Consider the following 18,111-nt stretch of genomic DNA (forward strand, 5'->3'; position numbering starts at 1 on the left):
TGGAAGAACAAAAGTGAAATTAATCTGTGCTTGTGTTATCATATACGTTTTATGTTTTGTTGATGATGTGAAAGGTTAAGGTTACTTAAACATTTTTTCTTAATGTTCTACAAATGTTTGGGACACATGTCAAGATCACGGGCCCTAATATCGTCCTAACTTTTCCACACCCCTTACGGGCAACGCTCCCGCACATCACACCTGCACCACTGACCAGCTCTGTCATAATGTTGAACATTATGTTATGAAAAAAATACTATGTTATAGGGCGGGGGCTTTGGTAGGACAGGGTGGAGCAAGCAAGTGAAACCACCATGGCACTGTGTGAAAGGCTACATAGCTTGTCAATCAGACAAACAATCCTCAACACTCAGTCAAAATGACCGATGATGTAACCACATCACATTTTCACTTAAATAATTCGACCTTGCATAATATTGCGCAGATAAAAAAAAACTAGCAACGTAACAACTGATTGGGTACTTAATGATGTGCAGGGCCCGTAATCCAGGATTTCCTAAATAAGGTCCAAATATGTGTAGGGGGGTTTCGGGGACACCCACCGAGATTTGGGGGATTTTCATGATCTAATTAGGTGCTTTTTAAGTCTGTGGGGGGTTCCCACACATTGGACTAATATATTGATTTCAAACCATTGTCAGTGGGCTGACAATGTCCAGCATAAATTATTTTTGAAAGTGTATACAATACAAATCAGCTGATGTTACTAATTAATGATCTGGACATCAGAAGAGGCCTAAATGAACAAAACATTGTCAACATTCATTTTCCAATGTCTCTCTCCTCTTCCATTAACTGGCAGCCTCTCTTCTATCTTCTTTAGTCTCTCTGTCTTCTCCCTTTCATTACTCTCTTCTGTCCTCTACTCTTTCTCTTTGTTTCAATCTCTCACCTTGTTGTTCACTTTTTGCTCCTCCCTCACTTGTCGCTCCTGCCAGTGAGTTAAAGCAATTCAGCCATTTAAGTTCATTCACTTGTTTGTTTGCATTCTTTTTGTCAATTTAATCTGTTTTGTTTGATTCTCAAAAGAGAACAAAGTTTTTAAGCAAATTGGGGTTTTATACAATTGTAAATGTTATTATGAAATCAACTGCAGTAGATGTATGTTGTTTTAAAATTATGCCTATTGTAAATTAACGACTATTGTTATAGATATAATAAATCTATATATATATATATATATATATATACGTATATATATAATATATATATATATTATATATATATCAGATAGATATATATAGATGGATAGATGGGGTTATACATTCTTTTGTGTGACTGTACCTGCAGTTCCTCCCTGACTTCCAACACTTTCTCTCTCTCTTTCTCTCTCTCTCTCTCTCTCGCTCTCTCCCTCTCTCTCTCTCTCTGCCTGTCCTGTCTCTTCCTTACCAAAGCTGAGCTTCGACTGACGTAGTCTTTTCATTATATCTGAGTCAGTGTAAAAAGAAAACAATACAATGTTATATCTCCATTGTTTTACTCAAATTGAAATGAAAGAAAAGCATTACAACGTTTGTTAAAAGGTAATCCTTCTGACATTGGATGAAGGTAATTAACTTTAGCTCTCTAGCTAGTTTATTCACGCAATTTAAACCAAATATAGCCTATAGCTGCAATATAAGTTAGTGTGCATGTTGTCGGACGTCCACTAACTAACGTAGAGCGTTCACACAGGATCTGCTGGTCATATGATGTCCTGATGAACAGAAACACAAGCAGCCCGCTGGACTCAGATCTCTAGATACTTCATCACTCCTTCGCTGCTCCGGTTCAAGTCCGTGCTGCGGTGGTTTGTTGATACATGTCGTCTTCTTCTGTTTGCTTTAATCGAGGCTACGTAGTTATGCAGCGCCCCCATCGGCAGTAAATGGAAGTACTACAAAGAACCCCGTTTAGTGCAATTATTTCACAAGTTTTGTATACACAGCTCGAAAAATATTACCGAGGTCCGGACCTCGGTGACCTCAATGGTAGATACGGCCATGATGATGTGTATTTAGCCTGATATCCAAAGCAGACCGAGCACATTATAACAACATCTCGGTAATTGATAGTCCTGCATACCAATTTAAGATTTGACTGGCTTCTATATAGCCTTGGCTGGTAGAATGTGCTTCTTCTTATTGGCCAGCTGAAAGAAAGATGGTTTAGAATTGTATACCATCTGGAACGGAGAGGAAATGTAGTGAAGTGTTGTCGTTTGTGAAAACTTAAGGATGTTAAACACCAAAAGCAGGATTCAGACCTGCATTTGCCTCTTTATAAACTCTAGGCACTTTATTTTCCTAACCCCAAGTTGCCTATCCATAACCATACTGTAATTGCATTACAACAGATACTGTAGAATGCAGACATTTAAACATATTAATTGCTAGACAGGGTTTTGCAGATATATGCAATATTGGTGTACTTCTTGGATGATTCGATTTTGGCAGGAGATGATAGGATCTCTGGATTATCCCTTAGTCTGCATGCCTAGAAAGGAACGGGGAGATACAAATCTGTCATTCACAGTTTCTGTGATGTTTTTTGTCTGTGTATGAATCAGCACAGTTTTGCCGATGGTGATGAACAGGTCTCTGTGTGAGCCTTGAAAGTGCACAGGGTAGGTCTTGTCCAAGGATCGGCTATAGTTCTGGAGGTTTATGGGTTGGTGGTTCGATCCCTAGCCCCAGAAGTCAATATGTCGATGTTAGGCAAAAACTCAAACGTAAATTGCTCCCAATGTGTAACGGTGTCTGATTGTGTGTGAACGTTAGTCTCCTTGTTAGGCACCTCTGTATGTTATCTGTGTGAACAGGTGAATGCTATCTTGGATATGTAAAAGCACTTTAAGGGGTTTCAAAGAGTAGAAAAGCACTTTGTAAATGTAGTCCATTTACTGTCCGTGTCAGAATCCCCAAAGTATTGCCAAAGGTGGTGGGCAGGTCTTGGGTTAAGCACACAGGCTAAGTCTTGTCCAAGTTGTACAAGAACTGTCCAAGTGAGAATTACCACACAGCTTAGGTGGTGCCTTGACTTCCAGACGGCGCCATCTGCCAAAGTGTGATGCGTTCCTTAAGCTCTTGTGTTGTTGCGAATGGATACTGGGTACTAGCATAGCAGTGGCAGCCAAGTTCAATATGCCATGGACCACTTGCAGGGATTTAAAGAAAGTGAACACTATTTGCAGCCGCAGAACAAATATCCCAGTGCCAGCCTCCAAACGGTTTAACTGCATCGATCCTCATGCTGCGGATCCACCTGGTCCCCCCCGCCTTGAGCTGAAAACCTCTTTATTTGGTGTTGAAGTGTGTACTGCTCACTCTCTGTGTAGGCGTTTTTTTCTCTGATGTTTCGCAACCGAAAATAATGAGGTGGTGGGCGACATAATGCTGTTGTTATGTGGGTTAATATAGACGTGTTGTAGTCTGCCAGTATCTTCTGTAACTGAATAGGCTTAACATTAGACACCCGCCTTTACTTCCCACACACACATACACACCTTGAAAGACTAACCTTTCCATATCGTTCTCCTTCCCGCTGTGTTCAGCAGGAAGCTATTCACATCAAGACTCTTAATCACAGTGTCACCTCTCCCTGGGAACTGCCTGTGTTTTGGGAGAGAAGCAAAGGAAAGAGAAGGAGCTGGAGGAGAATTTGTGGCTCTCAATTCTACACTGATTAATTTCTAACAGGCAGGGAGGCCCGCAGCTTTGTTTTCCAATGAAACGAGCGTTGTGAAGAGCATAAATGTGCAGCAAGGAGTTAACATAGAGGCAGATAGATGTGGGCACACACACACTCTCACACACACACACACACACACACACACACACACACACACACACACACACACACACACACACACACACACACACAGACACAATGATTGAAATGCATTTGGTTGAAGATGGCAGTGAATGTAGCAGTCAGACTGCTCTTTAGTGAACTCTTTTCAGTGATGCCTGTGGAGGATTGATACATTTAAAAAAAGACAGGTTCATTATTATTTCATATAGGCCTTGATTTACTGAATCCATGTCGACATTACATAATTAATGAAAATATTATAAGGACATTCTGTGAATATGCTATAAACTGTAAATAAAGTAACAACTGCACATAACAGCCCAGTGTTTGAAGAGTTAAATTATAAAAACCCTTCAATAGGAGCCATCACTCTATTGAATTCAATTGTGTGGTTCAATTGACTGCACTGAGAGCACTGCCAAACATATACCTCTTTTAATGGTCTACATTGTTATGAGCACTCCCAAAATGCAACTTGCCTGAAGGTGCTGTAGCATTGTGAGGTGCTCAGGGATGCCTTTTCACTTTTTGGTAATTAAAGGGAAGTGTTTAAAGTTTCCTTTCTTTATAGTCAAAAACAATCACTTTGCAGATTCATGTTAGGTATGCAAACACAATCATGTTATGGTTTTTGAGGATTCGATGAAAAACCCTTGAAACCAAACCATGTTCCAAATTGATGTGTGTGAAAACAGCCTTCCTTCCTGCCAGAGCTTGTTTCTCAGTGACAGCCAGTGAAAGGTTCTTTAAAGAGCGCAGCATGATGTTTGATCATCAGCACACACTAATCACACACTCTGAACATTACGCAGAGCTGCTCTCCTTCTGTTGCCATGATTAGTGAATTAATGACTGCATTTATCATAATTGCCGTCTGAGAAGGAGTGTCTTTTTGAGTACTCTGCTACAAAGAGGTGTCCGCTGGAATATGGCTAGGGCCTCTGCGTATTGTATTGTATTGTGAGTGTGTATTATATCAAGTAAATTATTCCAAAATGTAGCCTTGGGATTGAAAATAACAACCGAAAACACACATTCACGACCACTGTTTCACACTGAATGTGGACTTTCTTGAAGATGGAGATGTTTAATGTCAGTAGTAGTTGCCATTGGTGATGCTGTAACTTCCTGACACTTTCTCCTGAGCCTTTGGCCATGGAGTGTGCTGCTTGACGCTAATACGGTTTAATGGGCTTGACACACAGTGATGTCAAAAACTGATGAAACGGTCCTGTGGGAATGGGCAAAGATTCTAGCAAAGAAATGAGAAAATAACCTGATTTGAAAACAACACATACCTGTACTGTATGTACTGTATATATATGTCTATATACAAAACCTGGGTATGCTCCCCACACTATGGCATATATAGGAACAAATAGAGGTTATGGTTGATAAATAGGTGAACGTTAAAGTTCACAACGTCAAATAATAAATAGAAACACTGGATGTAATACCAGGGCGGATCACCAGAAATAAGATCAAGCACTCATGCATTTAGCTTTGATTTCCTCTGACTATCAGTTAAAACTATTATTATATTTAACCAGGAAGTGGCTTTCCTTTTTATTTTAACCAATGCCTTATATCTTCGCTGCATCTCTTGCTTCTTTTGGGCTGAGGTTAGCCTGCCTGTGGAGAACACACACACACACACACACACACACACACACACACACACACACACACACACACACACACACACACACACACACACACACACACACACACACACACACACACACGCACGCTTATTATATAATTGTGTTCCTGCCATCAGACACAAACCTTCGGCTATGGTAATATGAATCAGGGAGCTTGTGTGTGTGTCCTAGTTTAGAGTTACATAATAAAATAACAAACTGTTGTGATTCCCTGTTGTACTCTGTGGACTCTAAACTCATTAAGTGTAAGATCTAATGAAGCAAGTATTTTGAGAGTAGCTCTGAGCTAAACAAAACAACATGGAAGAACTTTGACACAAATATCCTTTTTTTATTTTTTATTACGGAATATGGGTTGCTTTTTAAGGTCATCCTTTGATCGGTCTATTGGTTTGTTTAAGGAAAGGAAAGGGAGCACAGTTTCATGGAATCTGCTTCCTGTATGGCGGGTCCATTTTATTAAGGATGTTGTAATCTATGTTATCTTTTTCTGCTTCCAGACTAAAAGAGCTGATTTCATTTAGAGTTATTTAGGCCCTGCATCCTGGGTTTCATCAACTATGACAGTGTTATCTTGACAACACATCACCGCTTGTGTAAAACAGACTAGCTTCGCCCCCATGCCTTTAATCCATCTACTTGAACTACTTTATAATGTTTGACATTGTTGTTTCACCATGAACACAAAGCGGAAGATTCTTCCTCTCACCCTTTGTATGGATGAGCTCGTCACCCATCAGTTTGACATAGAACTCGAAGAAATGGGCTTTTAGGTGTTGTTATGATTCTGAAACCCACTGCAAAAAAAACAGAGATCCTCCAATGTCTACAGTGACGCCATTAGTGCAATTCTGAAAATGTAAAACCATGTATTAAACTCGAAGCACTTGGAGGGCCACGCAAAATAAAGCCAGAGCACTCAGAATAAATCACCGGGTGCAGCGTTTTTTCATCAAGATGTCCGCCTACGACATGTGCTCTGAAATCATTTGAAACAATTAAAAGAACATGCTGGCACCCAAAAAAGTACTCTATGTGGATACAGGCCCTTGCAGACACCAATAGGTCTGGAAAATGCTTGCAGTCAATGTTGTTTAGGAAAGACATGAAAATCCATTTCAGCAAACCAGTTTGAGTTACACGTAATGAGCATCAAGGCCTATCAGATGCCCAAACCTGTTAGAATACTGGGAGAGAAGAGACACTTACCCACGGGGTGTTAACAAACTATTCTGATCTTAATGTGTCAGGTTCCTTTAAAAGGTGTTCTTCCACTTTATTTCATTGGGTGCTGCTGCTGCCATTTGCCAACTTTATGGATGGATTCTCGGATATATATACCACTCTCTGTTGCTTTCAGATCCTGAAGACGGACAGGTGTACTTTACCATCATCGTTAATCAGCCTTAATCACAGGGGTTGGGGCTGGCCAGCTGGAAAGTAGCCAGGAATTGGCTAGCTGTGAAAACACGTTGTTTTCCTCTGTAAGAAGGCCTCAGAATTAAAAAAAAAATGTAAACCAGGTTACCCCTATATTCCCAAATGATGTGCTGTAATTTCACTAATGCTAATGCTTCTACCTGCTGCTCTGCAAACAATCAATGTGCCCAGCCGATTGGATCCGTGTTCTAAAGCCGTGAGATCAGATGAAGGACAAAGGCTCATTTCTCTCCTGCTCCCCTCTTAAATGCTCTCTCTGTTGCTCTCCATCACTGTCAGTGTTAACACAGACACTGCAGCCACTCTCATCTTTCATCTCATCCATTCTGATGGCCACTCTAACGTCTATCAACTTTCTTCCACAAATGTGTGAGTTAGATTTTGTCAAGGCCATCTCAGTTTGCCTGTACTGGGAATTAATTCAGCCAGATGCTGTGTCTCAATTCTGACCTTTTCTTTATTACATTTCATGCTCTTAACACTTGGGCAGTGCGTACATTTTGACCGGGCAGTGTTAAATCAAAACGGTGGCAGACATGGAGGTACTGGAGGGTATCTATGCTGCAGTGAGGTGGGGTCAGAGGTTAGAATCAGGTGCAGGGCAGATGTCTTATGCCCAGCGGTTATCAGGGTACCGACAGGGTGTTACCTTTTAAGCAGATAGGAAATGAAAGAGAAAGCTGGAACTGAAATAACAATGATTTTTTTGGAATTTTAACAGAACTAGAAATATTTGAGGATATTTTTGGTTTCTTGTCGTTTTATTTGATAATGTATCAACCAGTTCTAATTATTCATAAAAACAAAGTTGGAGAAATTGGAAGTTTCAACATACAATATATCCGTTGAAAATAGAATTAGAGAGCAGCACAGTGGTGTGAAATAACTCTGTTGTTGTTCTCATAGTTAGTGCTGTGAAAATGTCAATTATAATTAATGTATCAATCCAGAATTTCAAGTTACCATTTTAAAATGTGACATTACAAGACTAGGATGTTGAGCTTCAATTTTCAAATGTCGAGGTCAAATTCGAGAATGGAAAGTTCAAATACTAGCTTGTTGATTCACACTTTTAGAATGGATAGTTACAAGTGTAGAGTATCAGTTTATAAACTGTACATTTGTAATCAAATATATTTCTGACACTATCTTGCGCCAGGAGAGGTAACACGATTGTGATTGCCCTTATTGCCCACTGATAACATTCCTTGTTGTTAACCTACAATTCTAGAATGTTGAGCTTCAATTTTAGAATGTTGAGTCAATTCTACAATGCCAAGTTATCATTCTATAATGTTAAATGACAAGTATAGAATGTTGAGCTTACATTTTTAAATATTGTGTTATAAATCCGGAATGTCAAATTCAAATTCTAGAATTTTCATTTTCATTTTTCAGAATGTAACATATCTGTCATGCTGAACAAACAAACTACATTCGGATTTGTACTTCTGTCAAAGTACAAATCTTAGGATTTATATTAAAATTAGTTTATTTACGAAATAATACAATATTTCTATTGAAGATAAAAGTGATAGTAGCACAGTGACTGTTGTTGTACTAATATATTTAGTTCTCTGAAAATGTTGATTATAATTACTGTATCAAGACTACAGGTCAACATGGAGGAAGCGTTGAGTATGCAATAACAGCATCCAAATTATAATTGCTAATGCGATCACATCATAAAACAGGAAGACTTTTATTACCCCACCCTAACCCCCCCAGTAACCTGGCTGTCATAGAACCCATTCAGGCATGGAGTGTTTACCTTCTCTTTGGGTCATGGTACATAGATCCGTCTGTTAATCCTCCCCCAGGCTGCATCTCTTTCTACATCCCCCAGGCTGCATCTCTTTCTACATTTTATAGTTGTACTTTGAATTGTGTCCTGTGTACTGTACAGTAAAGCACTTTGTACATCCGTGTTGAGAAGGGTGCTATATAAATAAAGTTTTATTTACTTACTTATCTCCTCTTTAAATGTAGCAAGAAGCACGTTGCACTAGAAAGCGACAAAGCCAGACTGCAGCTCTACAATCTTCACGAACACACAACTGTTGGCAGGCGTGATGCCCCACATTTGTTTTGTTCCCTTACACAGCAATCACTTATTTTGGACTAACAATGCAAACATGGTCTTGGCTCTACTTTGAACAAACAAAAGCTAAAAAATCCGACCGAAGAGCTAAAAGATTCCGTTTCCGTTTTAGTCCTTTATCTCATGTTCATACTTTGTTACTGCCTCTACTCCACTGGTCTAAAACGCACTTAGCTCACTCTCTCTGTAAATCATCTGTCATATCATTAAATATCTGAGAGAGAAAGACATTTCCATTTTATTGCTTGGTCTTTTAATGACCCACCACTACAAATCACCATGGCAACAGCTAATTAAAATGAAAGCCACCAATCAGGTCAGTTACCTTCAAAGAGTAGGAAATTAAGGTCAGGTAAGGGTGAATTAAAATGTGTGTATGAAGGATTAAGTAATTCATGTGATTAAATTAGCTTTTTAATATATAAGCTTTCTTTAATGAATATAACTATTCAGTGACCTCCCTTTTGTGTATCAAGCCTAAAGGCAAACAGTCTTTTTACTGAAGTGAAACATTGTGTTTTTGAAAGGATAGACGCCAAACAAAATGGATTCAGGCAGAATATCTGTTGGATTTTGGATGATTTTACATGTACATCTATCTTTCAATAAAATCTGACTTTCGGACTTAACACTCTTGGGTTATTAAACAAGTTTGGACAATACACTGTTTAGCATAATTACATTTTTGGTTTAGATATCGAATGTCAATGTTATGAATGAGGTTTCCAACCATTAGGAACTGCCTAAAATACTGTCTCTTATCGTTTCTCTGAGAAAAATAAACACATTTTAAGCATTGAATTGTGCCATATAGGATTTGGAAGTTAACTTCACATTATATCTTAATGCAGCTTGTTTATGGTAACTAAATGTATGTTGTGAAACAAACCTCCAGTCATTGAACGTAATTGGGGTTTTCCGAATCTGCCAACATTATTGTCTAGCATTAGGGTTTTATATATTTCAATTTCCTATTGGTTTTTAGTTTTCAAAATGCATCCTGTTGTGAAATGGTTGAGTAAAGTCAGGTTAGGACTCAAACTCAACTCTCACACACAGATTAGTAAAGGTAAAGAATAATATGTTGGTTGTTGATCAAAATGGGGCTGATCCAGGCAACTAAGTCCAAACAGGTATGAGCAGGAAGTTAGGCAAAAAGCTATAAAGGGTGGAAAGTTAGGATAACGAGGTGAAAAAGGCTAGGCAAGGTAGAACAGTCTATTATACACTAATGCAGAGAACAATAGCTAGAGGATTATAAAATGTGATGAGGACATTGGGAGCAGGTGGGCAGGGGGCGTTTGGGGGTTAAGTGATGAGGAACACAATGGGTACTGGACATGAAGGAAGTGCCAGGAGCGTATATGCAGATAACAGATGTAAAAGGAGATAATTTCATTAATTGAACACCACCTTTAGATTATATTGTGCTGGGGCCAGGAACATATGTATTTGCTTTTTATCTTCTTTGTGCTGAAACAATACGCTGAACTCTGGTCCTTGGAGAACATGCTCTTAGTAAGTGCTGTTTTATTGGGTTAGCTTGGTTTTCTTTGTCTAGCTTAAATGGCGCTGGTACATGGTACAGTATGGGTTCGTCCCTCTGACACAAGCTGCAGAGAGCACACTACAGATAAGATATATCTTTGAATTTTGTAAACAGAATAGCCTGCGAATTTTACATTGGGGAGTCTGGGGACGTATTCTGATCCTTACTTATGTAATTTTACTACCTATCAACCAAAGAGACAGCTTCACAATGTTTATTTACAGTAGTTGCTTTTTTCCCAGTATATAGACCAATGGATGTATTACATTTGACCAGTGCGACTATCATTTTTTTTCCCACACGAGCAGTATAGACAACGCTCCTCCACAGTATAGTACAATGCCCTGATGGGAGACTTTAAAGGTAAGGCGACTAAAGTCTCCAATGCTCAGTTAATGCCAGTAAGATTGTAATGTGATAAACTGCAGCAGCTCTGCAAACTGGACACTTTTTGTATCTCCAGCAGATATAAGGTAAATGACCCTGTCCAAAGGATTCAAGGCTTTTAGCGTATATGCAGTACTTCCCATTTGCCTCCATAGAATGAGCCCTAAACCCAGACATGAGTTAGTAACTTAGCAATTCCAGTCTCCCACATCTCAAAGTCAATGTTTTTTTAATAGTTTTGGATAGATTCCTTAATTAAGGGTTGTGGTTTTAACAAGCTTACTAGATTTTTATGTTTTGATATACGACATCAAATACATTATTAATACCCCACCTGTGGGTGTCTTAAGCTTTTACATGTCTTAAAAACTATGGTTGCTAATAAGTGGTTAAATGAGACTACTAACAGCCTCACGCTGACACAAGTGCGCCGTTAGCTTAGCGGTGGGGACATGAAGTAATATATTGTTATAAGCATTATTAGCTATTTACTTACCAAATGCATTTACGCCTCCTTTGGGAGCCCTTAAGATGCTCACTGGACCTCTCTTTTGCACTGGGTTAGAGGCATGAAAAACAAAATACACACAGCTATCCACAGGAGCGACTCTTTATAATGAACATTATCACAAATCAAGCCTTTTCATTACCAACATACCCTTTCTTCAGTCCCTTTTTTTTAAAGGCTTAATTGTTATTTTTCGTTGCTGCACCGTACATTTTTGCAGAGCACCAGGAGAAGAAACTTTTTCCTGTGCTAGCCTTAACATCACTCCCCTGCTGTTCCTCTCCCTCATGCTGATAGAGACATCTCTTCTACCCACATTGTGGCCCAGCACTTTATCGCTCTTATACTAGTAGACTAATGCATGTTTTACCTGTGGGGTCTCAGGTGCTAATCCCTGCTCTTAGCTGAAGGGCTAGCTGAGGACTCATTATAGCGACAGGAGCCTGATAAAGACTTCCTGCTGCTCATTGCTCACTAATAGCCTCTCCACAATCTGACACGGCGGACCCCCCTCACACCTACAGCCTTCCCTTTCCATGCAGCCAGTCGAGATTCACCCATTACCTTGCCTACCTATAAGCAGGTGGCTATTTAACCTATTTTATTTGTTGAAGTTTGGTGGTGGAGCTCTGCTCTCACTTTTTGTGTCTTTCTCCTTCCCTTCTCTCTCTGTCTGCTCAGCGTCCCCTCTCCTCTGGCCTTTGCAGAATGATGAATGAGGTGGCATAAAGAGCTGACTGTGAAACAGGCTGAACCAATCCCTCTGCACCCTGAATGTGTGTCCTCATTGACTTGATTGTACTTCTGAGAATCCACAACACACACCAGCACAGGAGTGTAGAAAGACTGAAATATTATCACAGTGCCGCTAATCATATGAAGAGAGACACATACACTATAACATCTACATTTGAATATGTCTACAATTACAGGCCAGACTGCCATGGAGTCTGTTGGCATGGATGGGAATGTTCGTTTAACGATGGCAATAAGTTCCATGAGTTATGGAGTGTATTGTTACACTTCACGTGTCATGGCCATCATATAACCTGATATTGGCTCTATGCTGTTTTCTTGCAAATGGAAGCGTTCTAGCTACTGTAGTGGTGCTTCCTCATTGCATGTTACTCAAGCTCCTGCTAGATCTGTGGCAGTGGGCACTGGATATAAAATGCACCAGACTCACTGATTGAATTGTACTAGATTACGTCATGTTGTGTACAAGAATACTGGACATTTTAGAGAGGCAGGAAGCAAGACATCCCATCTGTTCAGCACCAAGTCAGGGTATACTTAAAGTGCCTACTAGTCTGCAAGTCTAAAGGCCAACTCAGCAAAACTGTACCACATAGTGTTCCTAAAGCTCAATGGTCAAACCATGGCACCAATTGTCATACAGTAATGGCCACTGGAAAACTGATTATGGGGAATTCAGATGGAAAACAAGCACTGGGAGTGACAGCTCACTAGATCTCTTACATTGTGTCTGTAAGTGGAAGACAACTAATCATACAAATAGTCCATATTTATATATTTGTTCAGCATTTAAAAAGGTTCCAAATTGAGTTAATGGTAAAAAATATTTGAAAAAGAGTAAAAGAAACAGTGAAATTACAGGCCGGCTGCAGCCCAGGTGGAGGGTTGTCTAATCAGAGGGTCAGCGGTTTGATCCCCGGCCCCTGCAGTCAACATGTTGATGTTTCCCTGGGCAAGACACTTGACCCAAATGAGTCCCAATGGCATGGCCAACGGTGTGTCGATGTTTGTGTATGTTAGTCTCTTGAGCAGGTGGCACCTTGTGTGGCAGCCTCTGCCTCTGTATAAATTAAATGGTGATTGCTGACTTCTCAAAAGAGCTTTGCGACTTTGCAAAGACTGGAAAAGCGCTCTATACTGCACATAATGTCCATTTACCATTTTCAACAATACCAGTAATGGTTACAGTATTAAAAAAAAAAAAGAATATGCCCAAAGACTCTGGAGCGCCTCATGATGTCTTCACATGTTGTGTTTCCAAAGTGTATTGCCTCTTATACCAATCACGTAAAGTGAAGACCAATAGGAGCACAGAGTGCCCTTCAACCATAATCATGGAGTCATGGGAAACAGATGATGTTTTATTTAATTCCTGGGAACCTGCAACCATCAGGTCAGAAGCGTAAAACCAAATGAATAATTCCTGTGGGTGCGACGTCACTCTGCACACATTTGTATGCTTCTCACCTACTCTCTCAATCACTCACATATTGGGAAGGGAAAACATGAATGATCCATTGGCCAAGAAGGTGGCGTCCAGTGATCATCATGACGTCTTCTACCCTTAAAAAACATCCCTAGTTATATACAGACATCTTGGATGTTGGTGCACCTGTTCACCTTTGTACTATACGTCACAAATTGTAAAAACGGCAATATTGTTTTTGATCAAAGTCCGATGTCAGGTGAGTGTACTGTGATATTACAATATAAATGAAATGGCATTGATTACTGTACACTATAATGAAATAAATAAAAAGTCCAATGTCCATCATTTCCCTAAGCAAATCATTTCCCTAAACAAATCATAATCATTATGACTCGTTGATCAACTGTGAATCTGACACAGCCACCATCTGAAAAGACTTGTGAAGAGATTGAAAATATAAAGTGACATACTTCGGTTTTTGGTGTGTTGTTAAATTGAGAGGTGGATCTACCTGTCAATTTCACCATGTAGGGGTTGGGGATTGCTTGTTCAACACGTCACAATTGCACTGCCCCCTTTCTTAAATAGCGAAAATATTGCACCCACGAATAGAAAGCTTCTTGTTTCGTCCAATACTTTGTTTCGTGACCAGAAACCTATAGAACTTATGAAGTTGACATCAGCCTCACCTGTACTTTGTGATGAGTGCTCTTTTATTAAATGAATGCTAGTGTAAGCAAAGTTAAGTAAGAAGGTAAATATTGGACTTCGGAAGAAAATCGTGTACATATCGCCAAATTACAAACAGATTTTCTTTGTACGGCCTCACAGGGCTGCTAGCATGGCTTTGGACTTTTAGTAGTTTCGGTTCCTCATGGTGTTTTGTCGCAGTGGGAACCAGCTCTGTGGGTGAAAGCTATTACTTTCTAAGCCACACCTTGTGTTTGAAGCTGATTTTCTCTGTGTCTGTAACAGTTTCCATGGGTATATTCTTCCTCCGTTGTCCTTTCCAGGTGTTCATATGTAGGTGTGTTTGCAGTGGGATCAGCCAAGCCCTTGACTTTTGGGGGCATTGTTCGACTCAATGTTTGAAGGTTTGTCAGCATTGCAGTTTCCTGTCCTTTCGGCTGAAGCAGTTGAATACTCTGTTTACAAACCAAACCCATGCATGTGACCTTTTCACAGTTTTTTTTCCAGAAGAAAAGGCTTAGTTTGACTTGGTCAGCAGAGTAAAGTAAGCAAAAATAAACTTTATGGTCATTTCTCAACTCTGCTGATAGCTCAGTTTATAAAAAGACAAAAAACCAAGGAGAGTTGTTGAGCCAGGCACACTGTTGGGTCAGCTTGGGCTGAAAACCTTGGGAAAGGGGTGGATATCTCAAGTATGAACAGACTAATTCTACATAGCTCTGGAATTCCAGTAAATAACCCTAACCCTAGCCCTTGAAAATTTGCGTTTGAAATAATAATGTTATTTTATGTGTCAAATAACTAATCTTTGCTTGAATATGAGCATCTTCGGGGGCTTCCATACCTAGATACTGCAGGAGAACTTTAGGTTAGGCTAGGCATCCTAGACCTCCTCTCTCCCACAATATATCATCACTGTGTTTAGAGCATTTATATACTTCCCGACAGTAGCTGACTTGATCAGGTTATTCAACCTCTCCTGCACTTTTGCTATTGGTGACGCAAGACAGTCCGTCATGTGGCACTTTAAAGGAAGACGGCTTCAATGCTAGGTAATTGTCCCATTATATGCATTGGAAAGCCTATGAGAAAAATAATGGGTATGTTTTCCACTTCACTTCGCCTTGGCAAATTAATAGGCTTTAGTGTTAAGGTATTTTATGATCCGTTCTCTATGAGTCTATGTGACCTCGTCTGCATAATTGAAGCTGTATATACAGTATATATTTTATGTAAGTTATAAACACGACAACACAAAATAAGCAAACATGGACATATGAATAACATATTACTTTGTAGAGGGTGATTGAACATTGGCTAGATACATAGAAAGGAGTGTTTTGCCATAAAAAGCCCATTATAGGTCCAATTGAAACAGTAACACAGACCATTTCATTGTCTGAACTAACACAGATATAATGGCATCTCCGAACAGGTACACTCATCACTTCACGACATGTACATTAACACATGCACAGTGTTAAATAATTAGTGAAGCAAAATACAGCAGATACAGTTAGGAATTTATTCGAAGTTCATTAAAGTCTGATTACAGAAACCGTTATGCCCACACACACACAAACTCACTCACCACTAAGTATTTGCCTCCAACTTTAGCCGTGCAGTAGGTAAGAAATAAAAGACAGTGAATGCCTGTCTATTGAATTACAAGAGGCCTCCACTCCCTTGGATTAGTGCAAATGCTAATCACTGCCTTAATTAATCTTCCCCTAATTCCCAATTAAGCCCTAGACTCACTTTGTCTGGCTCATTGAAATGCACTTCTCCAGATACCCAGCAGCCCTCAGGCCAGTCAGGCTCCAGAGCTCCTGCCTCACTGCAGCTAGAAACAAGAATTCCGGTATTACAAATTCACTTTAAACTTCCCTTTTTAGCTGTCTGTTTTCTTGGCAAGTTCATTCAAACCGTAACATTTTCTTGGATCCTTGTCAATAAATTATATTTTAATATACTGTAAATTAGAGACAGTGTAGAAGTCAGCCTGTGTTTTAATGTGTTTTTCTAATGTCCTGCATGTTCATGTAACATATCCAAAGCACTATTTATATTGGCATCAGACACGATATTTGTTGTGCTGTGTCCATAACAGATTTAGAACATGAAGTCCATTATTAACTTGAAAGCAGTGCAGTCGAGTCTGTGGACATGAATCACTTGGCTCGTAGCTCAAAGACTCTAACACACTCACCATATTTCCATTCTGTGTCACACAGCTTTCAGTGGTTTTGCTGCAGCAATGCAGCAGCTCGGCTTTGTTTCTGCTCTGAGCTGCGAGGCAGCCGATTGGTCGGTGAGGCACCCTCTGTCACTCCCAGCTCTCCAATGTGTTTTATGTCTAGCACTCCTGTGATATTTGTAGTTAATTCCACACTCTTACAGTTTTTCTCATTTGCTAAATCCACTATTTAGAATCAAAATTCATTTCTTCAAAACAAGAACATAGCCATCTAAACAGAAACACACTTGCCATAACTCTGAATATCTTTTGCAAAATGCACTTACATGACCAAAACTGAAAATACTGGTCACAAAAAAGAATAAGTCGATCGAAACAGAACAAATTGTCCTCTAATGAGACAAATGTGTTTTCATAACTGAAACTCCGGTCACCATAATAACACATTCTACCATAACAATATACATTTCTTGCAAAGTGCTCTAAGGCACTCAAAACAAAAAAATACCCCTTCCAAAACCAGATACCTTCTCCAAAAACAAACATTTGTCAGCTCATTAGAAGACTATTTGAACAGTCATTACTAAGTGGCACACTAAATACTGACTATACACAAACCTCAAGCTATCGATATTGGAAACTGAACGGAAAACTGACAAATTGGGAGAAACAAACTTACATATAGGAAAAACAGTATGTTACTGTAACTATGTCATTGTTTTTATTGTCTCATTTTCAGAAGAGCACCGTAACAGAAACAAAAGATGAATAGCAATACACTGGAAAAAAAATAACATAGGTAAATGATGTAAATCAGCAGTAAAGCAGAGAATGAGATCTATATAGCTTTACTGATCTGCTCTTTGGCGTCTGTCTGGCCACATAGCCTCATCTACTTCACAGCGTATGTCTTCCCTTGCAAGGCAGCGTGGGAAATATCTCCTTGCGTGTCGACACCACCCTTGACAGGATTCCGCAGAGATGTCCCGACAGCCAGCATTCATTGCGTCCAAAAGGGGCATTCTGTCATGAGGATGATGGTCATAAACCTTCCATCTCCAGGCAGAGAAGAACTCCTCTCACACGTGGGCGGGTTTGAGGAAATGGGACGTATGGAGAGGAACTGCATGGCATGTGTGGATGGCCCTCAAACGATGCGCTCACGTCCACGAGAAGTCGGCTGGAATGCCAGCAGCTTGCTCCGCACTACTGACCTCAGCGTGAACCCCGAGCCCGTCCCACGTGCTTGATCCCGCTCCCCTCGTTTGCGTGGTGGGCCACAAAGCGCGTCACTAGCAGGACACCTCCAAAGGAGGGGCAGGGAAAAAAAAAAAAAAAAAAAAGACACGTGCGTGTTATATGGGCTCCCATTACAAAGGGAGTGAGGGCAACGGACGCCCTTGTGTCGAGATACGCCGCACAACAATGTTATCGTATCATTATACTCCCCTTTGGCCTGGAACAAGACTGGCGCTCTTATGCCATAACCGGTTCCATCCCACAGACTCCCAACTCCATCACTTTTGGAGAGAATTGAACAGCTGACTATACATCACATTATAGACATCTCCACT

At 40.0% G+C, this 18,111-nt stretch overlaps 1 protein-coding gene across 1 annotated transcript in view; it reads left to right on the plus strand.

The window, feature by feature from the left end:
* Nucleotides 1-18,111, plus strand: part of LOC104966634 (N-alpha-acetyltransferase 15, NatA auxiliary subunit) — a 75,044-nt gene that overhangs the window by 30,242 nt on the left and 26,691 nt on the right. The window lies entirely within an intron of this gene.

Source organism: Notothenia coriiceps, unplaced genomic scaffold, assembly GCF_000735185.1.
Source record: "Notothenia coriiceps isolate Sejong01 unplaced genomic scaffold, NC01 NC01_scaffold00037250, whole genome shotgun sequence".
NCBI lineage: Eukaryota > Metazoa > Chordata > Actinopteri > Perciformes > Nototheniidae > Notothenia > Notothenia coriiceps.